Here is a 27563-nt window from a genome sequence, read left to right as displayed (position 1 = left end):
TAGTTATGGAAGCTTGAGAAACTCTTCAACAGGAAAGAATATTAATTGCAGTATATCTTGTGATGGCAAAATACTGGAAGCAACCTAAAAGTCTGCCAGTGTGGAACTGGTTAACTCAGCAATGTCCTCCGTCCAATAGAATGGCATGAGGCAGATCTATATGAGCCCATACATGGAATGGTCTTCAATAGACATTGCTAAGTGTTGAAAGAAAAGTGCCCAGGACAGTGGCGGTGTGCTGAAATATGTGTGAAAAGAAAGAACTCACATACACATACATACATATTCATTGTGCAAAAGCTCTCTGGAAGGACAAACAAGAGACTATTAACAGAGGCTACATTCAAGGAGGGGATCTGTCTGGCTGGGGAGAGCTATGAGTTGGAGACTTACTCTTTTATTGTATCTCTTTTGTGCCTTTTGAATTTGTACCATGTGTATGTTTTATTTATTCCAAAATATTCAAGTAATAAAAAATAAAACACTTAGCTCAACACCCTATCTGTTCCTTTTTTTCTCTTTGTTTCTTTCTCCTTCTCCTTCTCCTTCTTCTTTTTTAGAGGAATACAGTGGTATGATCATAGCTCATCTCCCTGGGCCCAAGCAGTCCTCCCACCTGAGCCTCCTGAGTAGCTAGAATAACAGGCACACACCACCAAACCCAGCTAATTTTTTTTTTATTAGAGATGGGTTCTCCCTATGTTGCCCAAGCTGGTCTCAAACTCCTTGAGCTCAAGCAATCCTCCTGCCTTGGTCTCCCAAAGTGCTGGAATTACAGACATAAGCCACCAAGCCTGGTCTGGCCCTTTTTCAACAGTAGTTGTCTTTTCTACCTTATGCCATCATCATTTATACACTATTTTTGCATCCTCGTCTATATTTTACAGTTTGTGAGGGCAGAATTCATGTCGAATAATAACTAACATTTTTGAGAGTCTATCATATGCCAAGCCCTGTTATCAATTCTTTATGTGCATTATCTCATTTATTTCTCTATAATCACCTCTGATAGTAGGGACTGTTATTATCCTCATTTTACTAGCAGGGCGTTAAAAAGAAAACTTCCCTAAGGCCACCTAGGTATGTGCTGCAGACGCTGTCTGATCCCAAGACTGTTTGACCCCAGTTCTGTCTGACTTCAAGTTTGCCTTAATCATTGTACATAGCAGCTCATTCTTCCTCTGATACACACACACAGTACCTGAAATCGGTAATGCATAAGTGAATGTGTGCATGAATGAGTAAATGAGTGATGTACCCGCCACATCAACAGTTATCCTGCTTGTTGTGCTTCTAGGTCATAGCATGCTATTCCTAGATTTAGGGAGGACTTCCTTACAAATAACCAAAGGTTTCCATTCCCTGCTACTGCCTGGAGGGAAATATGGAGATGGAATTTACCAGCTAAGGAAGATGAAGGGGCTGGTGGTTTCACATAAGAGAGGATATTTTTTAAGCAACGGTGCTGGGGATTAGACAAGAGCCTGAGGGCCTATTCTATCACTTCTGCATGAAGCATAGGTCACATCTCAAAGCTCTGAAATGTCAGAGAGCTGACTGTACGGTCCCTGGTCCTACAGAGCCCAAGGGTCCCTTCCAACAGCAGGGCAGCCTGTACATGCTTATCCTGCAGTCTGAGGGCCGAGCAACCGTGAATCCCATGTGGGATAGCCCTGTCTGAGCATAGAAACAAAGGTTTCTGGTCCCCTCTACCAAAAACAAAATTGCCGACATGTTCGTGTACCTGTTTGTTTTCCACACTCCAAACAAAGCCCACTGTGAGCTTCCATAAGACAATTTGAACCAAGCCTCATGATCCTTACACACAATTCTGTCTCCTCCTCTTGCATGATTTATATGGGGTTTAAATAATAAATCGCATGGATGCTGTAGAATTTATAGTGCTCCAAGTAGGTCATTAAATAAATCACTGTATAATTTATATAAACGAACCTAAATCATGCAGTAGGAGGACTTCATTAGAAAATCAATCCTGTGAGTGGATAAACATGAGGACCGGCAGGTGCACTGTTGCTTTTGAAAAGTCCCTGCGTCTGTGACCGCATGTGAAGGTGCTCTGTGCTGGAGGTCACTCACTTCTCCCAACTCCACCCTCCCCCTGCTCGGTTGTGGGTGCTCCCAGGAAGCTGGGTTCAGGCTTGCAGTCTCCAAGAAGATCTGCTTCCACCTCTGAGTTCCCAAGCTCTTCTAGCAGGAGTCCACACAGCCACAAGGACTAGGTCACCTCACAGGCAGCCAGCCTCTTACCATTTCCATGGCAGAACTGAGGATAAAAGATAAGGCTTGGTGCATTCTGAGTAAGGAAATCCACAGGGCTCCTGCTAACTACAAGCCCAGTCTTGGCTTGAACACAGGCCAAGAAAGAAGTCCAAATATCTTTGGCTGGCAGGAGTGTTCACCTTGCCATGGGCAGATGTCTGCTTGATGCTGCTGCCCGCCAGCTGTGCTTCCCCCAGCCTCCCATGGAGAATGTATTCCAGTCTCCATCAGGAACCCATTCTTGAGGGGACATATAGGACAGATGGGTCCAAGAGGCAGGTCTGATTAGGACAGCTTAAACCCCTCAATTCCTCTCCAGATCCATTCTGGGACAGGAGAGCCTTGGGATCTCCACCTGGCAAAGAGAAGCACATCATTAACAGCAGCCTGGGGCAGCTCTGCCAATTAGGGTGGGAGGCAAGAGGCTGACGACTGAAGGCAGAGACATTTTAGGACATGGGAATCTCAGGCGAGAGGAGGTCCTGTATTTTTAAAACCTCTGCTTGAGACAGATCATCGAGATTGAGTTAAACAAGATGGAAGATGAACAAATGGCCTATTAATAACAAGCTCTCTGAGAAACTCTACAGGCTCGGCGAGGCTCCCCAGAACCCTGTGGGAAGTTTGGCAACAAGGGAAGCTGAAAGAGTCATGATGTGGCAGGCCATGGGTGTATCCTGTGCTTTTTAGTCACTCTAAGAATATGAGTTTAAAGACTCTGATCCCCCCAACACCTGACTTCCCTAATTCCTTGACTTGCACACTCTGAAATCCTGCAGGTCCAGGGGTCAAGGTGGCTCTTTGCTCCTGAGAGGGGTGGCAGCTGGGGACATGGCCCCAGAGGGCCTGTGAGGACCACAAAACTGCCCACCCCATGGATTGGGGACACGTGCCAGGCTCCTCTTGCCCTCTGCTCCTGTGGGTCACTGTTGCCCAAACACTCACAGGTGGCTGTGCCCATTGTCTTCATTGAGACCCTTTGGTGTTGATGCCTAAGAAATAAGAGAATGAAGCCCTGATAGCTGGGACATCCTTTGAACTTCCCAGATACTGTACAGTCTCTGTCTTAGTGACCTGAGGCCAACAGCTATAGAAAAAAAAAAAAAAAACTACCACCTGAACAGCTCACCATCCACCAAATTTCCCCACTGGATCATTGTCTTAGCCCATTTAGGTTGCTATAACCAAATTCCATAACCTGGACAGATTATAAACAGCAAACATTTATTTCTCACAGTTCTAGAGGCTGGGAAGTCCAAAATCAAGGTATGGCAGATTTGGAGTCCACTGAGGGCCCACTTCCTACATGGTGCCTTCTCCTTGTGACCTCACATGGCAGAAAGGGTGAGGAGCTCGCTGGGCACTAATCTCATTCATGAGGGTGGAACCTCATGGGGCATAAACCATAGCAAGTATCGTGATCACCATGGAGGTAGTGGCAGAGGGGACCAGCACACACTGTGCTTCCAAGATCTCATTTACAGTCACAACTGAGATTTTTCCCATTCTGAAAAGTGAAGGAGATAGAAGAAGAGAGAGAAAAAGAAGGAAAGAGGGATAGGAGGGAGGAGGGGGAAAGACTTCTTGTGAATCTACTGACTCTATTTGTCTCTCAAGCTACTACCCTAGGTTTTTTCTCTTGCCTTTATTGCTAATTATTGTTGTTTGTTTGTTTGTTGTTTGCTTGCACTCTTTTGCCCAGGCTTGAGTGCAGTGGCACAAGCATAGCTCACTGCAGCCTCAACTCCCTTGAACCAAAGCGATCCTCCTACCTCAGCCTCCCACATAGCTGGGACCACAGGCATGCACCACCACTATGCCTGGCTTTTTTTTTTTTTTTTTTTTTTTTTTTGGAGAAACAAGGTATCATATATCGTCCTGGCTGGTTGAACTCCTGGGCTCAAGCAATTCTCCCACCTCAGCCTCCCAAAGTGCTGAGAGTACAGGCGTGAGCCACTGCACCTGGCCCCAATTACTGCTTTTCTTTTTTTCTTTTTTTTTTTCTTTTTGAAATGGAGTCTCACTCTGTTGCCCAGACTGGAGTGCAGTGGCATGATCTCCCCTCACTGCAACCTCTGCCTCCCAGGTTCAAGCAATTCTGCCTCAGCCTCCCAAGTAGCTGGGATTACAGGGGCCTGCCACCACGCCCAGCTAATTTTTTGTATTTTTAGTAGAGGCAGTGTTTCACTATTTGGCCAGGCTGGTCTCGAACTCCTGACCTCAGGCTATCTGCCCACCTCAGCCTCCCAAAGTGCTGGGATTACAAGTGTGAATCACCGTGCTCAGCCAATTATCGTTTTTTAAGCAAGCCCCACCTGTTGCCTTTTCTGCTCAGGGGCAACTCATCCCTTGGCTCTGTGCCCACTGCTCTCTGAGAAGTTGCCAGCGCCCTCCTCCTGTGTGCTTCTGTTCTCACACATTTCAGCATCCCCACTGCATTCCAAGTGACTGGGTCCCCACCCTGCTGAAGCCTCCTTCTCCCTGCACCTACGAAACTCACCTGTGGCTCTTGTTCACTCTTTACTTCCCAGGACTCTTTGACTTGTTTTCTCCTTTTCCTTCCCTCAACATCAGCATCTCCATTGGTTTCAAATGTCATGTCTATGAAGATGACTCTCAGATCCACATTTCTGACTCTGACCCCATGTCTGCATGATAAGCAACCACCTCTGGTTATCATTACATTGCTCTAATTGGGTGCCCCACTACCTAAAACTGAACTCACCATCTTTCTCTCTGCAAATGGACTTTCTTCCTTGGACTCATTATCACCATGAGGAATATCTCCATCCTCAAGCTCCTGAGGCCTTTTGAATGCTCCAGTTATTTTAACACCCCATGTCCTTCATAGATGCCTGCCAATTATTCCTATGATGTTTCTCTCACATCCACTCCACTCCCACAGCCCTCACCGCAAATGAGCCCTCATGGTCTCATACGTGGGCAAGAGAAATACACTTTTAAAGCTAAGAGGAATCCAAAGCTAGGAGTTAATTCAACCTTAGCAAAGGTTCAGAGGAAATGTCCCAAGGTCACACAGCTGTTTAGAGTCAGGACTTACACCCAGGCTTCACAGCTCTGTCCCTCGCCTTTCACCTTCACCACAGGTAAACTTCACAGTGGCAGCCTAACTCCTTTCACTTTTCCTTATAACCACTTACCAAGACATTTTTTCGGGTGTCCGCCCATCTCACCCACAAGGGTGGAACCCAGCAGTTATATTGCACCATGTGGTCTCCCTTACTGGTTAGAAGTTACCGGATGAAGGATGGTCATCTGACTATTCAAGACAATCAGATTTTTTCTCCCAATATTTGGAATTAGAGATAAGAAAATTCTAATTCAGTCTAAATTCATCTCTTGAAAGTGGCCTGTCATTCACCCACCCTCTGCTCTAAGGTGCAAAGAAAGGTGGGCTTCAGAGTGATGCAAACACATGGCGAGAAGCAGACAGGAGTGGGAGAGAGAAGCCTAGAGAGTGGCTTGGGGGTAGCAGGACTGGTGACTTTATCTGACCTATTACCTCCATCTATGTCCCTAATCCATCCCCAGGTAAATATATAATCTGAGCAAAAACTGGGTTTGCCATGAGAACAACTTCAAGTCTTCTAGCCCTAGAAGTTTTTGCTTTAAGCGATCTCAATTTGGTTTCTGTTGCTTACAATCAAAGAGTTCTAAGTAATTCACCACCCATCCCAACCAAACCAAACATATGCACACACACACACAGACACACACACACACACACACACACACACCATGAACCTATGCAGGGTAGAGGGTAGTTTCTCTCAAGCCCCTCTAAAAAGCTTCTCCAGCCAGAAGATGTAGGCGAATGTTTTTCCATTCAACTTGCTCTCAGCTCCCCGCCCCTACCTGCCACTCCTGGGTGGCTCCAAAGCCTACCTGAGTTAATGTTCCTTGGAAAAGCTTTCCTGCTGAGGCTCATCCAACTCCAATCAGCACCTCCAGCCTCAGCCCCAGCTCAGCTTCCCCTCCCTGTAGAGAACTTGTCCATAAAAATACACTCAGTAACGTAATGTCAATTCTATGTTCTGGCTTTTCTGGTGTGTGTCCTAACTTCCTGGTGGTCTATGAGCTTTTCAATAAGGAAGACAGGCATCCCTTCCCAGCAGCATCCGGTGCAGTACTTTCTACATGATAGACACTCAATTAATTTAACTGCCTGACTGGTTAGAACAGGAAAGGTAATAAGCCAGCATCCAAACTTGCTCCCAGCAGGCCTCTAACTTCCTCCCTGAAAATGGCAGGCATCAGGAGCTCCGGGGCCCTCCACTCACTTCCAATCCTGAATTAAGATGTGGTGCTGCAGGAATGACTCAGCCCTTTGGAACCATCTGAACAGGGATCAGGTGCAAAGCAGAGCTAAAGGCTGCAGGGCAGGATCTTGGAAAGCAAGGCCTGTCAGAGAGTGCGTGGGCGTGAATGTGAACAACCAAGGCCCTAAACTAGGACAGGGAATAGCCCTAGGATCAGCCCTGGGCATGCACGTGAGACTAGGGACCTCCAACCCAACTCCAAACTTTCCCCACAGCCTTCCTCTTCCAAAGCCCACTGCGAGCACCCGTGCTTTTTTTTACTTCAGACCTTACATCCCACCCATCGCTCTTAACTACTTCCTGCAGATAGGGGAACAAGAAAAACCTAATGACTTAGCAGTATAAATCTTCAAAGAGTGTCTTCTTTTTGGCAAAAAAAAAAAAAAGAAAAAAAAAACTACAGCTGCTACTCTATGCCAGTCATTATAACTCTATTAAGTAAATTACCATTAATTATTTCTATTTTACAGAAGGGAAAACTGAGGCTCAGAGAGATTAAGTATTTTGCCCAAAAGTATAAGTATGCAGAAAGCCATTCAGATAGGAGGTGGTAGATCTGGGATTTGAATCCACATTTTTTTTGTGCAGAAGTTGAATATTTTCCTGTATACTTTGCTGCCTCCTGAGATAAGGCAGCAAGACCCCACGCTAAGAAAAGCTTGGCCAAGGCCGGGCGCGGTGGCTCAAGCCTGTAATCCCAGCACTCTGGGAGGCCGAGGCGGGCGGATCACGAGGTCAGGAGATCGAGACCATCCTGGCTAACACGGTGAAACCCCGTCTCTACTAAAAAAAAATACAAAAAAAAAACTAGCCGGGCGAGGTGGCGGGCGCCTGTAGTCCCAGCTATTCGGGAGGCTGAGGCAGGAGAATGGCGTAAACCCGGGAGGCGGAGCTTGCAGTGAGCTGAGATTGAGCTGAGATCCGGCCACTGCACTCCAGCCCGGGCGACAGAGTGAGACTCCGTCTCAAAAAAAAAAAAAAAAAGAAAAGAAAAGAAAAGCTTGGCCAAACTACACAAGGAATCCTTCCTGGACAGCAGCAGGTCAGGAAGATCAGCAGGGATGAGTGTAGGTGAAGGTGAAACTGAGCATGAGAGAGAGTAAGATCATAGTGAGACCCTGTGTCCCACCCAGAGTGCTGCGGCCCACCAGGGCAAAAAGAGCATTAATTGAGAGCAATAGGTCAAATAACAAAGGTCCAGAACAAAGGTCACCTTGAAGGTGACCATCTGTTTCCTGCAAGAAAGAGGAGAAAAACTCAATATATTTTGTTCTCCTTTCCCACTATCAGAGATTAATATATTTGATTTTACCATCATCTTCATCATCATCAACTAACACTTATTAAGTGCTTGTGTACTACATACTTGACTTTTATTATCTCATTTAACCCTTACAACAACCCAGGGCAGGGATATGGGTGTTATCCTCCCCACCTTTAACAAATTAGGAGACTAAGGCTCAGAGTGCTGCATCAACTTTATCCAAGCTGCACGGCAAGCCAATGGAAGAACCAGAATAGAACCTGAAACTGTTTGCCTCTAGAACCCAAGCCCATAACTATGACTACAGCAAGGGCTGCGCTGGTCATCACACTGAGGGGTAGTCGTTGCTAGCTCTGAGGTTTCAATACACTCAGGACACTGAGATGTGTGTGTACTATGGAGAAGCAGGATGGCAGCCCCCACTGCCACCCCACCCCCAGAAGCTAGAAGAGAAGGCCTGTATGAATAGGGGTGGTCATCAAGTATCAGCCCTGGGCAGCCTAGGGGAGCAGCGGCAGGAAGGAAGCAGCACAGGCACTAACCCTTAGTCTTGAAGCATCCAAAGGACCAGTGCTGCCTGAAGCACAGAACCCTGAGTCCCTTTGCTTCCTCTCTGCAGCATCCTATTTTTACCCCATGTTCCAAGAAGATTCCTCTTACACAGTCACAATCACGTGTTACCAGAGCCTTCTCAGGGCTATGACTTTCTCAAGACCAAAATAAAGCCTCCATTTGCTATCCCACCCTGATGCCGTATGAAATACTTCATCACCATGGTTTTTGTTGTGGGGGTTACTTGGTAGAGAATCTGAAAACATATAAAGAGAAAGGTATGGTAGGACTTACATCTCTTTTTCATTCCTTAAGAAGAATTGTTATTTTGGTAAAGAAGGCTTGCAGCAGCATTGATTGCAATGCTGGGGGTTTCACAGTTGTGCTAATGCAGTCCTTTTTCTTTAGAAGCCAAGCCTGTTAAGCAGGGTGGATGCTAATGACTGCATAGAAATTATAGAGCAAAATTTTATTCTAGGAAATTGAAATTGTAACTGATCTCCACTTTTATATTCTGTTGGATACTGATATAACATAATCATCATGAAAAATTCCACAAATACCTATGGATAATTTGCAATCTTAGATAATTGTGCTAGTGTCTTTCTTAAAAATAAACCAGATTTATGGTATTCAGTAAGTCACTGACTGAGACCACATGAAAAGGCAGTACAGTGCCAAGGTTTGTGAGTAGGGCTGGAATCTGAGAAACCAGGGTTCAGTTCTCAGCTCAGCCGCTACTTGGGGTGGCGCCTCAGAAGCTCCCCAGCCTCTGCTCCATTCTGCACCTATCCATAAGGTGGGAGTGATAATAATAACCCACCTCCATGGCTGATCACTGAGATCACATTGGAAGGTTACCCAGCAGTAGCAGAGGATTCCCAAATGTGTTTTCTTCTTAGCAGACAGGTTTATTGTGATAATGTTCAATTTCACCTGAGCCCTATGCTCCTGGAAGCATGAAAGGTTCAAAAGTCCCCCACCAGGCCCACCGCAGTGGCTCACACCTGTAATTCCAGCACTTTGGATGGCCCAGGTGGGCAGATCACTTGAGGCCAGGAGTTTGAGACCAGCCTGGACCAACATGGTGAAACACTGTCTCTACTAAAAACACACAAAAAATTAGCTAGGCATGGTAGTGCATACCTGTAATCCCAGTTGTTCAGGAGGCTGAGGTAGGAGAATCACTTGAACCCAGGAGGCAGAGGTTGCAGTGATCAGAGATCACGACATTGCACTCCAGCCTGGGCAACAAGAGTGGAACTCCACCTCAAAAAAAAAAGGTCCCCCACCCTTTTGTGTTCTGGTGAATGCCATCCTGCAAAGAACTCCCCCTTCCCCATTTGACTCACATAAGAACCATGGATGCCTCCCTTGATCACCTGTGACAAAGTTATACACACACTCTCCAAACTCCCATTCTTTGCCTTATAAATGATCATCTAAACCATTTCATCCCAAACCATTCAATAGGAACAATCCAAACAAAATGCCTGTAAACCAAACATTAGCTAAGTTTCTCCCTTTCATCCAGTCCCTGAACTTTGGCTCACCCTCACCCTAAGCCAGTAGACGGCCCATCTTGAGAGCAGGCGGGTCTCAGGATTATAACATTCTCTGAGCTACTGTCCCAATCCTGTCATCCCACTCCTTCACAGTGGTTCTTTCTAGCCTTGTTTACTCCTCCCTATAAAAGAAAAACCATTTTTGCCTAACCTTTGAGAGACCTGCAGGTACATTAGTCCCCCGGCCTTATCCACAGTTTCACTTTCTGGAGCTTCAGTTACCAAAAGTCAACTATGGTCAAAAAGTAGATGAGTACATTAAAAACATCCCTGTCTGACTGCTCTGAAGAAAGCAGTGGTTCTCTCAGCACGGCGTTCGAGCTCTAAGAACAGACAGACTACCTCCTCAAGTGGGTCCCTGCCCCACATGTAGCCTGACTGGGAGACACCTCCCAGTAGGGGCCGACAGACACCTTAAACAGGCGGGTGCTCCTCTGGGACAAAGCTTCCAGAGGAAGGATCAGGCAGCAATGTTTGCTGTTCTGCAGCCTCCGCTGGTGATGCCCAGGCAAACAGGATCTGGAGTGGACCTCCAGCAAACTGCAACAGACCTGCAGCTGAGAGGCCTGATTGTTAGAAGGAAAACTAACAAACAAAAAGGAGTCGCATCAACATCAACAAAAAGGACATCCACACCAAAACACCATCTGTAGGTCACCAACATCAAAGACCAAAGGTAGATAAGGCCACAAAGATGGGGAGAAACCAGAGCAGAAAAGTAGAAAATTCCAAAAACCAGAGCACCTCCTCTCCCCCAAAGGATCGCAGCTCCTCGCCAGCAAGGGAACAAAACTGGATGGAGAATGAGTGTGATGAGTTGACAGAAGTAGGCTTCAGAAGGTCGGTAATAACAAACTTCTCTGAGCTAAAGGAGCATGTTCTAACCCATTGCAAGGAAGATAAAAACCTTGAAAAAAGGTTAGATGAATGGCTAACTAGAATAAACAGCGTAGAGAAGAGCTTAAACAACCTGATGGAGCTGAAAACCACAGCACAAGAACTTCGTGACACATGCACAAGCTTCAATAGCCAATTCAATCAAGTAGAAGAAAGGATATCAGTGATTGAAGATAAAATCAATGAAATAAGGCAAGAAGACAAGATTAGATAAAAAAGAGTGAAAAGAAATGAACAAAGACTCCGAGAAATATGGGACTATGTGAAAAGACCAAATATACATTTGACTGATGTACCCGAAAGGGATGGGGAGAATGGAACCAAGTTAGAAAACACTCTTCAGGATATTATCCAGGAGAACTTCCCTAACCTAGCAAGGCAGGCCAACATTCAAATTCAGGAAATACAGAGAACACCACAAAGATACTCCTTGAGAAGAGCAACCCCAAGACACATAATTGTCAAATTCACCAAGGTTGAAATGAAGGAAAAAATGTTAATGGCAGCCAGAGAGAAAGGCTGGGTTACCCACAAAGGGAAGCCCATCAAACTAACAGTGAATCTCTCAGCAGAAACCCTACAAGCCAGAAGAGAGTGGGGGCCAATATTCAACATTCTTAAAGAAAGGAATTTTCAACCCAGAATCTCATATCCAGACAAACTAAGCTTCATAAGTGAAGGAGAAATAAAATCCTTTACAGACAAGCAAATGCTGAGAGATTTTGTTACCACCAGGCCTACCTTACAAGAGCTCCTGAAGGAAGCACTAAACATGGAAAGGAACAACCAGTAACAGCCACTGCAAAAACATGCCAAATTGTAAAGACCGTCAACATTATGAAGAAACTGCATCAATTAATGGGCAAAATAAACAGCAAACATCATAATGACAGGATCAAATTCAAACATAATAATATTAACCTTAAACGTAAATGGGCTAGCCCCAATTAAAAGACACAGACTGGCAAATTGGATAAAGTAGTCAAGACCCTTTGGTGTGCTGTATTCAGGAGACCTATCTCACATGCAAAATGCACCTAGGCTCAAAATAAAGGTACGGAGGAAGATCTAACAAGCAAATGGAAAGCAAAAAATAAAAAGCAGGGGTTGCAATCCTAGTCTCTGATAAAACAGACTTTAAACCAACAAAGATCAAAAGAGACAAAGAAGGCCACTACATAATGGTAAAGGGATCAATTCAACAAGAAGAGCTAACTATCCTAAATATATATTCACCCAATACAGGAGCACCCAGATTCATAAAGCAAGTCCTTAGAGACCTACAAAGAGACTTAGACTCCCACACAATAATAATGGGAGACTTTAATACCCTACTGTCAATATTAAACAGATCAATGAGACAGAAGGTTAACAAGGATATCCAGGACTTCAATTCAGCTCTGGAACAAGCAGACTTAATAGACATCTACAGAACTCTACACCTCAAAGCAACAGAATATACATTTTTTCTCAGCACCACATTGCTCTTATTCTAAAATTGACCACATAATTGGAAGTAAAACACTCCTCAGCAAATATAAAAGAACAGAAATCGTAATAAACTGTCTCTCAGACCACAGTGCAACCAAATTAGAACCCCAGATTAAGAAACTCACTCAAAACAGCACAATTACATGGAAACTGAACAACCTGCTCCTGAATGACTACTGGGTAAATAATGAAATGAAGGTAGAAATAAAGATGCTCTTTGAAACCAATGAGAACAAAGACACAATATACCAGAATCTCTGGGACACATTTAAAGTAGTGTGTAGAGGGAAATTTACAGCACTAACTGCCCACACAAGAGAAAACAGGAAATATCTAAAATCGACACCCTAACATCACAATTAAAAGAACTAGAGAAGCAAGAGCAAACAAATTCAAACACTAGCAGAAGGCAAAAAAATAACTAAGATCAGAGCAAAACCGAAGGAGAAAGAGACACAAAAAAACCCTTCAAAACATCAATGAATCCAGGAGTTGTTTTTTTGAAAAGATTGACAAAATAAAATAGATAGACCATTAACAAGACTAATAAAGAAGAAAGAAGAATCAAATAGATGCAATAAAAAATGATAAAGGGGATATCACCACCGATCCCACAGAAATACAAACTACCATCAGAGAATACTATAAACACCTCTATGCAAATAAACTAGAAAATCTAGAAGAAATGGATAAATTCCTGGACACATACACCCTCCCAAGACTAAAACAGGAAGAAATGGACTCTCTGAATAGACCAATAACAGGTTCTGAAATTGAGGCAATAATTAATAGCCTACCAACCAAAAAAAGTCCAGGACCAGACCGATTGATAGCCGAATTCTACCAGAGATATAAAGAGGAACTTGTACCACTCCTTCTGAAACTATTCCAATCAATAGAACAAGAGGGAATCCTCCCTAACTCATTTTATGAAGCCAGTATCATCCTGATACCAAAGCCTGGCAGAGATACACACACAAAAAAAGAGAACTTTAGGCCAATATCCCTGATGAACATTGATGCAAAAATCCCCAGTAAAATACTGGCAAACCAAATCCAGCAGCACATCAAAAAGCTTATCCACCATGATCAAGTCGGCTTCATCCCTGGGATGTAAGGCTGGTTCAACATACACAAATCAGTAAATGTAATCCATCACACAAACAGAACCAACGACAAAAACTACATGATTATCTCAATAGATACAGAAAAGGCCTTCGACAAAATTCAACAGCCTTTCATGCTAAAAACTCTCAACAAGCTAGGTATTAATGGAACGTATCTCAAACTAATAAGAGCTATTTATGACAAAGCCACAGCCAATATCATACTGAATGGGTAAAAACTAGAAGCATTCCCTTTGAAAACCGGCACAAGACAAAGACGCTCTCTCTCACCACTCCTGTTCAACATAGTGTTGAAAGTTCTGGCTAGGGCAATCAGGCACAAGAAAGAAATAAAGAGTATTCAGTTAGGAAAAGAGGAAGTCAAATTGTCTGTGTTTGCAGATGACATGACTGTATATTTAGAAAACCCTATCATCTCAGCCCAAAATCTTCTTAAGCTGATAAGCAACTTCAGCAAAATCTCAGGATACAAAATCAATGAGCAAAAATCACAAGCATTTCTATACACCAATAATAGACAAACAGAGAGCCAAATCATGAGTGAACTCCCATTCACAATTACTACAAAGAGAATAAAATACCTAGGAATCCAACTTACAAGGGATGTGAAGGACCTCTTCAAGCAGAACTACAAACAACTGTTCAAGGAAATAAGAGAGGACACAAACAAATGGAAGAACATTCCATGCTCATGGATAGGAAGAATCAGTATCATGAAAATGGCCATACCACCCAAGATAATTTATAGATTCAATGCTATCCCCATCAAGCTACCACTGACTTTCTTCAAATAATTGGAAAAAACTACTTTAAAGTTCATATGAAACCAAAAATGAGCCCGCATAGCCAAAACAATTCTAAGCAAAAAGAACAAAGCTAGAGGCATCACACTATCTGACTTCAAACTATACTATAAGTCTATAGTAAACAAAACAGCATGATACTGGTACCAAAACAGATATATAGACCAATGGAACAGAACAGTGGCCTCAGAAATAACACCACACATCTACAACCATCTTATCTTTGACAAACCCGACAAAAACAAGCAATGGGGAATGGATTCCCTATTTAATATATGGGGCTGGGAAAACTGGCTAGCCATAGCTAGGTAGAAAGTATGGCATATGTAGAAAGCTGAAACTGGATACCTTCCTTACACCATATACAAAAATTAACTCAAGATGGATTAAAGACTTAAATATTAGACCAAAAGCCATAAAAACCCTAGAAGAAAACCTAGGCAATACCATTCAGGACATAGGCATGGGCAAGGACTTCATGACTAAAACACCAAAAGCAATGGCAACAAAAGCCAAAATTGACAAATGGGATCTAATTAAACTAAAGAGCTTCTGCACAGCAAAAGAAACTATCATCTGAGTGAAAAGGCAACCTACAGAATGGGAGAAAATTTTCGCAGTCTACCTATCTTACAAAGGGCTAATATCCAGAATCTACAAAGAACTTAAACAAATTCACAAGAAAAAAGCAAACAACTCCATCAAGAAGTGGGCAAAGGATATGACCAGATACTTCTCAAAAGAAGACATCTATGCAGCCAACAGACATATGAAAAAATGCTCATCATCACTGATCATCAAAGAAATGCAAATCAAAACCACAGTGAGGTACCATCTCATGCCAGTTAGAATGGCAATCATTAAAAAGTCAGGAAACAACAGATGCTGGAGAAGATGTGGAGAAATAGGAATGCTTTTACACTGTTGGTGGGAGTGTAAATTAGTTCAACCATTGTGGGAGACAGTGTGGTGATTCCTCAAGGATCTAGAACTAGAAACACCATTTGACCCAGTGATCCCATTACTGGATATATACCCAAAAGATTATAAGTCATGCTGCTATAAAGATACATGCATGTATATGTTTATTGTGGCACTATTCACAATTGCAAAGACTTGGAACCAACCCAAATGTCCATCAGTGACAGACTGGATTAAGAAAATGTGGCACATATACACCATGGAATACTATGCAGCCATGAAAAAGGATGAGTTCATGTCCTTTGCAGGGACATGGATGAAGCTGAAAACCATCTTTCTAAGCAAACTATCACAAGGACAGAAAACCAAACACCACATGTTCTCACTCATAGGTGGAAGTTGAAAAAGGAGAACATATGGACACAGGGCAGGGAACATCACACACTGGGGCCTGTCGGAGGGGTTGGGGGCTGGGGGAGGGATAGCATTAGGAGAAATACCTAATGTAAATGACGAGTTGATGGGTGCAGCAAACCAATATGGCACATGTATACCTATGTAACAAACCTGCACGTTGTGCACATGTACCCTCGAACTTAAAGTATAATTTTAAAAAAAGTCAGTACAATTCGCTAAGATATTTTGAGAAAGAGAAAGACCACATTCACATAACTTTTATTATAGCATATTGATATAATTTTTCTATTTTTAATTTATTTATTATTAGTTACTATTGTTAATCTCTTACTGTGCCTAATTTGTAAGCTAAAATTTATCATAGATATGTACGTATAGAAAAAAAAACATTGAATATATAGGGTTTGCTACTATCCACGGTTTCACTCTCCACTGGGGATCTTGGAACATGTCCCTGTTGGAGAAAGGGGAATGACTCTATTACGATCAGAGCATTCTCCCTATCGCAATAGTCTCTTCCTATCCCACTCCTTGAAATAATCCTTCCAATAAAATCTATTCTAAGTCCAGACTTGTTTTTTATTTGACAATGGCCATGGATGACTCTAAGGAGGTCTTAGACTCAACAACTGTCTTCTAAAACTGATCTCCAGTCCTGGAAAGTGCCATGAGCCAAGCATCTGAGGGCAGGTAATATGGCCACACTTTAGTAAAGACATTTGTCAGGGTACTGCCACCGCCAGATGCTGTTGTGGCTCCCATGGATGAATGCTAATTATCCTTTCTTTCACCTTTCTGTTTGCATCTTTGAAGTCCTGGCATCAGATTCAAAGTCCTGGGAGGGAGTGTGTGATTGGCCTGGCTCAAGTCCCATGCTTGTGTCCTGAGGTCAGGAGCCAGGACAGAGAACCTCCCCAAGTTGGTTTCTGAGGACACAGGCAGGGCCCTGCATCCCAGCAATATTACACACAATGGGGAAGACAGCTTGATGTCAGGACACCCAAGGAAAACCAATAAATGTCTGCTATCTTTCGATCTAGATCCTAGATGTTTGTTTGTTTGTTTGTTTGCAGGGGCGAGGGGATGCTTGTTGTTGTTAAAAAAGACTCCAAAACTTGCTCTCTTCATCAATAATGTTGGTATAAAGTCCACAAATAATGATGTGTGGCTAAGGCTTCACAGAGCAGTGTACGGTTTCATAGACAACACATCTCTCAAACTCCCATCCTCAAATTGCCCCCTGCCCACACCTTCGGCTTTGATTAATCAACCCAGATGCTGAGGCAAGAAGCGTTCTTCTTGCTGCCCTCCATGGTCTCCAGCTGCTGATACTGTCCCCCTAAGCCTGAGCCACTTATCACTGAAGAGGATCCTGGGCCCCACGTGACAGGGGGAAGTGAAGGCACCAGCGTTAACCTGCTACCTGATTCTGCTGGGGCCTCTGCCAAATGCCTGTGGGGAGCTGCAATAAATTGTCATGCAACATGCCAACGTAACAGCTGGTGACCAGTCATTAGGGTAATCCACTGAGCATGGGAATTTCAAAAACTTCTCAGCACGCACAGAAAATGAGAATTATTGCAAAACCAGGTGTTCCGGTCTAATTGCACCAAGTGGTTTGAAATGTTAATCTGCTCCCAAAAACTGCATTTTGCATGTGAGGAGTGTGGAAGAAATACTCCCAGCCAAGGCTTAATAGAGGAGAGCAAATACTTTGTTCCCTCATCTATTTACTCCATTGAGGTTGTTTCTAAGCTTTTGAGTCATAGAATCACAGAGAATTGTGGCTGGAATTGACCTTGAGGGCATCAGCTCTGTGCCCTGCCGTAGTGCACAGCAGTCAAACTGTGCCAACCTGGTCCTCGGCAAGTTGAGCCTATACTTCCTAGAAACCTGCCCCAATCTGCCTCTCAGATGACATAGCAGCCAGACATGCCTCCCATTCACCCAGGGACTGTCATTTTTGCAGTATCAGCCACATGTATCTGTTGTGGGAAGCAGTCAACCCTGGCCATTAAGAGAAGTTCAGAGGCAGACACAACTGGCTTCAACTTCTTGCTCTGTCCTTGCTGGCTGTGTGACTTGGGGCAAGTTTCTTCACCTCTCTGAGTTTCTCAAAGCCTCCATTTCCCTCCCTCTTTTGAAACAGGGATAATGAATCTACCTTACAAACAGAGGTTAGGATTAGCTCAGGTAATGTATGTAAAGCACTTAGCAAAGTCTGTGGTCATGGCAATGAAACAGTAAAATAGCTCTTATTATTAATTCACTGGATTAGCTAACTTTATTCATTTTCAGAAATCAAGGGATCTTCCTCGTGGCTACATATTTAAAGACAGCACAACTTTCCCATGAATTGACGCCTTCATCCTTTCCTCTCCAGGCTCTGTTACTGATGTTTAGGGCTTGCTGTCACTCGGCCTTTGCTGCTGCTTCCAGTTAATCTGCCATGGGTTTGCAACCCCATTCTTTGCCCCCACCTTCATAATCTGCTCTATCCTGTTTCTCGGGCACTGGGATGCTCTTTCTGCCCTCTCTGCCCTCCCAGACCTATGCAACTTCAAAGCCCAGCTCAAGTCCTGCCTTTTCCACAAAACTTCTTCTGGCTGCCCCAGCTTGTTCATTCAACAGCACATGCTGACTGAGCATTGGCACTAGGCTAGGCCTGTGCCTCCCTGAGGCTGGGGTGGAACGTAGACAGGACACACTCCATTCAGCCCTACCGAGCACTCCTTTCCCTGAACCACAGTGGCAGATTACAGTTTATTGCCACCCATGTTCATGGCTGATGTGCACATTATTCTTGCCTTTTGGATGCTTAATTCTTTAAAGAAATGATGCAAGGCAAAGCTGTGGAAGAAAGGACGCACACTGTGAGATCAAAGAGTCCTAGATTCAAATCCCAGCTCTGCCTCTTGCTAGCTGTGTGACCCTGGCACATACGTGGGCTCACTACAGGAAAAGATGTGGTATCCCTGCAGAACCAATGCCCTGTCACAGTGTGAGGACCACTGGCTCCTGCTGAAACAAGCTGCAGACGCTGTCTGACATCTTAGCATCACTGTCCCTTAGCTTTTGTCATTGTAGAATCTGAAGAATATCCCAGCCACTCTAGACTGGACACCAGGAAATGACTTCTCTCTCTCCTCGAAGTCTATGCACAATATACAAGGAATAACACCAGAGTCTTCTTTTATCTAATCCGTTCACAAAACGGTTGAGCCAGTTTTTCTGCAGAGTTCTTTTTCCCCCTTCTCTGCAGAGTTGTTTCTGAACATATTTTTTAATTGTCTGAGAAACATATATAACTTGTTATTCCAAAGCTAGGTTACCATAACTCTGACTTCTGCTTGGGGGAAGAAACTAGGAGAGAGTGAAATAAACTCCAAGTACCCTTTCAAACAAATCCCACTGTTTCTGTGCAATATTATTTGAGCATCCTCAGAGCGGTGAGACTGTGGCGGAATCCTGCAAACCTCCCACAGCCACAGGTGTACTCCCTCAGGATCTGCCGTCTACCCAAATCACTTGGACACAGTAAAGGACAAAAGGGCCTCCAGCCCTGCTTGTCATTGCCGCTTTGCCCTATGTTCTCTATTTGTGGCTTGCAGGCTGCTTTGGGGTGTTGGCAATAAAATATACGATGAATTGATTTGCCTTCGATCAGAGAATCTTTGTTCTATTTCCACTCTGAGTCTGACCAAAAAATACACTTGAGTCCATTGAAAGGTGAGTAAACAAAGCAGACTACTCCCAAAATCCACCAAAATGACAATTTTATTTTTTATTTTTTAAATTTTTTTGAGACAGAGTCTCACTCTCTCGCCCAGGCCAGAGTGCAGGGGTGCGATCTCGGCTCACTGTAACCTCCACGTCCTGGGTTCAAGCAATTCTCCTGCCTCTGCCTCCCAAGTAGCTAGGAGTACAAGCACACGCCACCACACCTCGCTAATTTTTGTATTTTTATCAGAGACGGGATTTTACTATGTTGGCCAGGCTGGTCTTGAACCTGAATAGTTATATATAACTATTGAAGAAGAACTACAAGAAAATATTCTAACATGGAAAGTAAAAAGACAAAAATTATATGAAGGAAAAAATTAGAGACATAGAAGATTAATTAGAGCCTATATCTATCTCATAGAAGTTGAAACAGAGAGAAAGAACCAAGAGAAAGGAAGGGAGAAAAGAATCAAATAAATATTTCAAGTCTCTATGCCAAAAGGCCCACCAAGTACTAAGCAAGATGATTCTCAAAAGACTCCTCTTAGACATAAATATCCTCATGTGGTTTCAGTACATGGAAAAGGGAAAGTTTCTAAAACCACTGGAGGAAGCAGTTTAACCTACAAAAGATTGATCATCTTCTCAACAACAATTCTGGATGCTAGGAGACAGTGAAGCAATTCCTACAAAATTTTGAGTTAAGTTATTTTGAACCCAGAAGCCACCCAAGGAACAGGACAAAAATAAAGATATTTTCAGACCTGCCAAGATCCAGAAATTTTACCTGAAAAAAAAAAAGTTGCCTGAGGATGTGCTCCAGAAAAGCAAACAAACAAAAAAGAAGCTGTGGAAATAAACAAGCACCAACCAAATGAGAACAAGCAAAGGCTATTTATTCAGAGCTTGCTCGAGCAAAAGAGTCAGCTGCCATCCATTGCATTTTGGCGAGACTCAAAAACAAGCAGAGAAATGGGAAAGCTCTATAGTAGAAAAAAGGAAAGGTTTCGGGCATGCCCTGATTGGAGGCTGTCGGCATGGGGAGGTCGCAGGTGGATTAACGAGAAGCTCAGCATCCCACAGGATTGATTACAGGTGCGTATCTGGCTTTCTCTGGTTGATCCCAAATTGGAAGCAGAGACAAAGATTAGGGATGCTGTCAGATATTAATCAAGTCCTGACTGTTGGAGACCCATTGCTTCTGAGGTTATTGTTAGGCTTCTTGGGCTGAGTGCCAGAGACAGTGGTCTGACTTACTACACATCTGACTTATCGATAATAAGTTGGCTTCTTGGGCTGGTTACTGTAGATAATGGATTGGTTTCCTGGGATAGTTGCTGCAGTTTGTGAGTCAATGTTTTGTTTCTTAATATGGTTTGGCTATTATCCATTTATTTACTCAGTCCCTCAAACGAAAGAAAGAAAGATGTGGGACCTATCAAATGGTGGAACTAAAGAGTGCATCAAAAAAGTTCAGGATGACACAGCTAGAAAGTCTGTTTCAAATGGGCCACTTTCCAAATAGAATGATTAAGAAGTTGGAAATTCTTAGTAACATGGTGAAGGCATGTCAACCAGAAAACAGACACACACAATTATAAATTCCAGAATGAGACTCATGTTCCAGATTGAAAATGAGTTCTTATATTGAAGAATTGTTAGCATACAGCAAGATTCTGTTTACCTTGATGCTTGGAACAACCTCCTTTGGACAGCAAAGATTACATCAGAACATAGGATTACATCTCCTCCATAAAGCCAAACACTGTTCTGGTTCTGCAGCGAATAATCTTTACAAAATCACAGTATTGTTAAAGCCATGTATTGATTTTCAATTTTCAGCATCAACTTGCATATAAACAAAGCATGAAAGGGACTAGTTGTGGGTACGATATGAAGTGTAAATGTTCTACACTTTGACAACATAAAAGTAAACTTAGCGCTGACCAATACTGGGGGGGAAGAGAAAGGTGGCAACATGGAGTTAATTTCCTTACATTACATGATAGAGAAACAAGACATACTAAGTTAATGCATCAAAGAATGATGGTTTAGGCACATTATTTTAAATTATAGAGAAAATATATAGAAGAATAAACATATAACAAAAATGGGCAGGCAGAAGTTGGGGAGATACAGGCCTCATCTATCACAGAGAGGAGTCAATAGCTACTGCTTCATATTGATAAATCAAGAAATGCGAATGTAAGCATATTATTTGAGTTATGGACAAAACCACCACCAATGCTTCCTCCCCCCAAGAAAGTCGGGTGAAGAACAGGACTAGCAATGGCAGTGAAGAGAAAGACTTATGTTTTATTTCACACCTTTCTGTACTATTTTAATGATTTTTCCCCAGGCACGTGTACTTAATATTCTTTTCTTCTTTCTCTTAACTTTAAAAGAAGTCAGGATTCAGAGACAGCACTCCAGAACTCCCACAAAGTGAACTCTTTTTTCTCTGTGCCCCAAAACAGCTTGGCTTTATTGTTTGACATGGCCTCACCAAGTTTGTGTTTTCGGCTGCACTTTCTCAGACCCGCATTCTTGGGGACGTAGAAGAGACATTTCATGCATATTTATTGCATAGATGAGAAGACAGTAATTCCTTCCTTGAATAAACACGTTCAGAGAACCTACTGTGTGCTGGGCACTGGAGATACAGAAGTGAACGAAACAAAGTCACTGCCCTCATGGAAAGTGTTTATATTCTTATGGGCGAGACAGACACCAAGCAAGGAAAACCTGCCCTTCCTTCACCTGCTGAGAGAAAAGCTAGACAAACCCACGTCCGCATCTCTGTTACCAGCTGCAAGATCCTGAGCCAATGACTAAACCTCTTGGAGCTTTTATGTCCCCATCTGTAAATTGCAGATGCCTACCTTTCAGGGTCATCAGAAGAGTAAACATGGTTCCAGGTTCCCACGTTGAGTTACACAGACACAAATTGGAGTTTTTAATAATCTAGAAAGGAAATATAAAATCAATTCAAGTTTCAACACTCTTTGGGTAAGAGCTTATAACAATATAAATATCAAACTATTTCTAGTTTAGTTGAGAGAAGTATAGATTTTGAGTCTTTTGGTGTTGATGACTTAGAAAAATCAGCAGGATGAATCTTCATTCAAGTAAGACTCTATTTCCCAAAGTATGTTTGGTGAAACGCTTGTAGCAAGGGCTCTACAGCTAAACAAACAGTAGAAGTGCAGCCTATGATAGCCCTCTCTTAGAAAGTCACAATGCGCCCTGGTGTAATAAAGGTCCTGAGAAGTCCTGCCACAAACAGGCCTGTTCAGCCCACAATTTCCCAATTGACTTCATCACGAAACTCTTCCACCCACTCTCCATCCACAGAATGGGTGGAGTGCTGTCCCACACAAACATCTCCTACCCACCCTAATTCCACTGAATTAGTACTTAGCAGAATACACTTTAGAAAATGCTGAAGTAGAGGGCTTGTGGCCTCTGTTTAGGTCAAGCCAGAGATAATAGTCTTCACGAATTCCCTAGCACTAAAAAAAGCTCACCAGACTCAAGCAAGGCCCATGTGGCCAATAGCAGACCCCACTGAACAGTTTCTCTCTCCTAAAGGCCTTTCACATTGTGTGGACGGCACATGAATGCCGCTAGGACGCGATGAACGTATCTGCACAGCCTGGGAACCCTCCTGAGGCCCCTCTGGGCTCCTGCCATCCCGTCAGGTTCAACAGTGAATCGGAACCATCCTGCCATCTAACCGATGCCAGCAAATCCACCCCAAGAACACCTGTTCCTCAAATAGCCAACTAATCCTGCAGATACTTCTCGAACACACAGCCTAACACGTGAGGGGTGTATGGCAGCAGTTTCCAAAGATGCCACCGTGCCCAGCCCTACAAGCCCTCGAACCTCCCCCTGCACCCCTCCCCACCCACATCACACCCCTACGCACACACACACAGAAAGCTTCCTCCTGGCTTCCAGCACACGCAGAATAAAAGCTGTTCTTGGGCCCTATGGGCTTTGCCAGAAAAAGAGTTTTGGGGACAAAACTGATACTGCTGCTGGAGTAAACTAGCAAATCAAAGGACAACTGACTGGCATTTCCTTCTGTTCCTGTGACATCTTCATTTTGTGCAGAAAGTGCAGTTTGGATACCACTGACAGCTGCTGACCCTCCTGTAGGAGGCTGGAAGCCCACGATCCCTCCAAATGGCAAGCTCTGCTGTTCCCTCCTCTTATGCAGTGACAGGCAGGCTGTCACCTGGAGCCTTGCCTGGCTTTGTTCCCTTCCACAGAGACTCACCACGGCAAGCCGTGTGTGCCGCTGCCACTCACAGCCACTCTGTTCAAACCATATCAAGTAGTTGGAAAAGTGATACAAAGCGGATGGTAGAGGAAGAGGCAACTGCCTCCCAGGAGTGATCAGAGCATGAAAAGCCCTCTTTCCTCCAAAACATTCTCCCCTGCCAGCTGTAAATGCCTAAAATATTAGAGTAAGAGTTTAATTCCTTCGACTGAAAGCAGGTGGTACGTGGGAGGTGCGTGGCGCTTGCCCCTGCCTCCTCCTCTACGTTCGTGGCAGGCGTCGCAACCCAATCCGGGAATCTTTCCTGCAGCTTTGCACCCCCTTCCAGCCACTGCCCTACTAAGTTTTCCATTTATTCCCGTCAAATATACCTTCCCGTATTTGTAGGAAATCGTTTAAAATAATACAGAAAAAAAAGTATAGGGGGAGATAAGTGAAGAATGGAAGCAAAAATGATAGACTGTTGATAAATGTTGAAGCCGGTGGGTATGTATGGGTTCATTATATTTTCTCTCTATTTTTGTGTATATTTAAAATTCCTATAATAAAAATCTAAATTAAAATATATATACAGGCCAGGCGTGGTGGCTCATCCCTGTAATCCAAGCACTTTAGGAGGCCGAAGCAGGAGGATCACTTGAGCCCAGAAGTTCAAGACCAGCCTGGGCAACATGGCAAAACCCCATCTCTACCAAAAAAATACAAAAAAAATTTTTTAAATTAGCCAGACATGGTGGTGCATGCCTGTAGTCCCAGCTACTCAGGCGGCTGAAGGGGGAGGATGACTTGAGCCTAGGAGGCAGAAGTTGCAGTAAGCCAAGATCGCAGCAGTGTATTCCAGCCTGGGTGACAGAGAGAGATGCTGCTAAAAAAATATATACATATATATATATACACACACACACATACACACGCACACACACATACACACACACACATACATATAGTATATGTGTATATATGCCAGTTTCCCTTCCTACCTGATATCACTTAGATATCAACTTAAATTATAACGTGAATGAGTTTCTGCATCTTTTTGAGAGCAAATTTTGACAGTAAAAGAATAGAATAGCTGAACTCTCAGTGAGGCAGGAGGAGGCCACCAATTGGGAGGAAAACAAAGTCAAACATAATTGAGAGGCAAGGGTTCCCAAAAACCTGGAAGGGTATTTACTTTACAAACTGTTAAGTCAATGCTATTCAAGAACAATCAAACTGGATTAGGGAAGTTTGGTGGAGAAACTAAACGGCCATTTGCTCTCTCGGCATTGTTGGTTTCTGAAGTGTGAATTTTTGCTGTTGTCCACCACTGCTTTTTGCATCAAGCAGCTGAGTGTTAGAGGCCAAGGTGTTGATTTAAGGTATGAACTTTAATAGTTTGTGGACCAGCCCCTGTTATTTCAATGAACCCAGTTTTCAAGTTATTGACTCTATACTGTTCTCTGATCCCAAGGACACCAATGAATCTGTTTCTAGCCTCCAGCAGATTTAGAAGAGTTCATTTCTCGCCCGTAATTTACTGAATTATTTTCATTCAAGATTCTTAGATGAAGCCACCCTTCAAAATATTGCAACATGGGAGAAGTTGTCCAAGACCTGCTCTTTCCATTACATCCCCCTTTAAACACCGGCTGTTCCCCCGTTCAAAAGTCAATCAATGAAGATGTAATTCTACTATGGGAACGTTAAAGCATTCGGCAATAGGAGTCTGGTTAAATAAACTGAAGTTATACACACAATGCAATATCTATGCAACCATCAAAGAGGATGAATTTGATCTTTAGGGGCTGAGATGAAAAGATCTCTAAGATACACTATTTAGTGTGACGCAAAAGCCCAGTTGCCCTGTGGACGTGAAGGGACAAGATGACCCCCTGCACAGACAGGAAGTGTTTACCGCTAGTCACCAGAACTGAAGGCTCACCAAGCCTGCCCCTGAGCACAAAGACAGATGGAAATGGTGGAGCACAGGGGGATGGCAGAGTTTGAAAAAGGTCATGTGCCTTGTTCCAGAAAAGAGTAAAGCTGCTCCCCTCCACCTGAGACCTGAGAGCAGCTAAGAGGAACAAAGCCTCTATCATGATTTTTGCATATTTGTGCCTGCCTTTTGGAAATAGAAAGCAGTTACCTTAAGATCCAATCATGTAAATTTTAAGTTTCTGAGCATCTGGCATTTTCTTTATTTTCTTCTTTTTATGCCTGAGTACTATATTTAATAAAGTTCTTGGAAAATGCTTGGAGAGCCAATTCATGCTAGAGAGAAAGAAGGAAAGGAGGTGTCACACCCCCTGGGTCTAAATTTCAAAGGTGAAGTTGTGTGCCCTCAGGTGGGGTAAGGTCAAATAAGTGAGAAAATGCACGAAGCAGGTGAACTTCAAAGGTTCAAGCTCTTTCTGTTCACACTCACAGCTGGATATTTTATTTTCATAACTCTTCTCTGCTGGAAATTTTGTGGTTAGTTTTGCAGGGTGTGGCAGAGACTGCCACATTCTCCTCTTATGCTAATGTGTATTCTCTGATCACTGGCTGGGCAAATAGCTGTGTGGAATAAGGACCAAATGTCCCAGCCTCCCTGGCTACTAGGTGTGGTCAATTGACTAAGTCAAAAGACAAATCAAGAGGGTATGGTAAGTGTAATTGGAACATGTGATTTCTGGGCAGAGCTCTTAAAGAGAGAGATCCCAACTCCTCCCCCTCCTTTTTTCTACTGGCTAGAATGTGAGCATAATGGCTGCCTTTTGGACCAAAAGGCAGAAGCTTCATGTTGAAGATGTAGAGCAACAAGAAACATGGAGTCTGGCTTCCTGATCACTGTAGAACTGACAAACCAGTTTAGGACAGCCTATGTCTACGGGATAAATAAACTTCAATTTAGTTTAGGCCACTGCAGTGCTGGATTTTTCTGTCACTAATAGTCAAGCTTAAACGTGGCTAACAGAGATAGAAAATTTTCTAAGTCTTTTGCCTGAAAGAGTCCAAGGGCTTTATCAGGGCTCTGTGTGTGTGTGTGTGTGTGTGTGTGTGTGTGTGTGCGTGCGCGCGCGCATCTGGGAATAAGGTTACCATGGATCACTTCAGAGAGGGGGCATGTGCCTCCTCTTCTTTCTGTGGAAAAGTCTCATTTTTGGGGACGTGTCCTCTGTTCCATTTTTCTCCAGCTTGCCCCTGTGAGCACTGGCCAGGCTGCAGAATCTGTGGGCACTGGGTGAGAAGGAGTTTCTCTTAGAATCTCTGCTTCATTCAGAACAGCTTCAACTGATTCCTCTCATAGTCCAGGTGACTAAGTCAGGGTGGTCTCATTACAGGGATGATTGTTTCCTCCGAGTCTTTAAGTAAGAACTTGTGATACTAGACCTCTTATTCTCTTTTCCCGCAATAACCTAGCTTCAATTCAGCTTCAGATAAATTTGAGTAAATTTCATCAGAACTGAATCTTCCTTTCAGATCCGTAGACCCACACTGCCAAGATGCAGTTTGGGCGTCTTGTTAGGACTTTCATGAAAGCCCTAACAAGAAAGACTATTATTCTCAAGGTTGAACCCACAGATACAATAAAAAAATGTGAAAGCTAAGATTCCTCCAATCAACAGGGGTTGATTTTGCTGGCAACTGGAAGATGGATGTACCAATGTCTGATTATAAAATTCAAAAAAAGGCCTCTTTTGCTGTTGAGGCTTCATGGTGCTAAGAAGTTATCCTATCATGCTCCCAAGAAGAATAAGTCTAAGAGAAAGAAGGTGAAGTTATTTGCTCTGAAATACAATAAGGTTGATGGAGATTGGCAAAATGGGTCGCCTTCTCCAAGGGTGTCCTTCCGATGGCATCTTCATGGGCCACCTTAACCCACTTACTATGCGAGTGCTGTCTAGTCCTTGCTGCAACAAACCAGAAGATA

The 27563-nt window shown here is 43.4% G+C and overlaps 1 protein-coding gene across 1 annotated transcript in view; it reads right to left on the bottom strand.

The window, feature by feature from the left end:
• Positions 1 to 27563, bottom strand: part of LOC105493750 (6-pyruvoyltetrahydropterin synthase) — a 116787-nt gene that overhangs the window by 1437 nt on the left and 87787 nt on the right. The window contains exons 7-8 of the transcript XR_011611059.1: positions 22263 to 22344; positions 4781 to 4928 (exon numbers count right to left, since the gene is read on the bottom strand). The gene's annotated coding sequence lies outside the window, so the exon portion shown is untranslated. The remainder of the gene's footprint in view (positions 1 to 4780; positions 4929 to 22262; positions 22345 to 27563) is intronic.

Source organism: Macaca nemestrina, chromosome 12 (assembly GCF_043159975.1).
Source record: "Macaca nemestrina isolate mMacNem1 chromosome 12, mMacNem.hap1, whole genome shotgun sequence".
NCBI lineage: Eukaryota > Metazoa > Chordata > Mammalia > Primates > Cercopithecidae > Macaca > Macaca nemestrina.
The sequence above is the reverse complement of the archived record's forward strand: the minus strand, read 5'-3'. Positions and strand labels throughout refer to the sequence as shown.